We start from the raw sequence: 599 nt of genomic DNA on the forward strand, positions 1-599 counted from the left end.
TGCAGGCCCCCGGGAAGGCGCCACCTCCTGCCCCGCAGCAGCGTCTCGGCCGTCCGCCTGCTCTGCTCCCCACTCTGCGTCTGGGGAGGCCTCACGCCCCGCACCTCTGGTCTCATCCCAGCTTTTCTGCGCAAACATGAAGTAGAAGAATGCCCGTCCGAGGCTGCTCTCTCAGACTGCCCAGGTGCTGGGGGGTCAGGCCCGGCGGGGGTCAGGCCCAGCGGGTCAAGCCGGGGGGGTCAGGTCCGGCAGGGGTCAGGCCTGGCGAGTGAGGCCGGGGTGGGGGGTCAGGCCCGGCGGGCACTCTTGCAGGTCCACCACCTCCCGCCAGCCTCCCAGCAGCCCCGGGTCTCCCCGGAGGCCAGGTGGATGCCGCCCTGCGGGAGCGAGTGGGTGGCAGCCACAGCGGGCAGCCTGGCCTAGGCCGCTGGCCGCCGTGTCTCCCCGGGTGCCATGGCCGCCCTGCCGTGTCCAGAGGAGCTGCCGTTGCTGGAGTGGATTCGAGGCTCCCTGCCCTCCCTTCCACACACCTCGCTGTCCCCGCCCAGCTCCAGCCAGCCCAGGGCCTCGGGCTGCCCAGCCCGCACCTTCCTGAAGCC

The sequence above is a fragment of the Condylura cristata genome, unplaced genomic scaffold (genome assembly GCF_000260355.1).
Source record: "Condylura cristata isolate star-nosed mole 26May11 unplaced genomic scaffold, ConCri1.0 scaffold00022, whole genome shotgun sequence".
NCBI classification, from domain to species: Eukaryota; Metazoa; Chordata; class Mammalia; order Eulipotyphla; family Talpidae; genus Condylura; species Condylura cristata.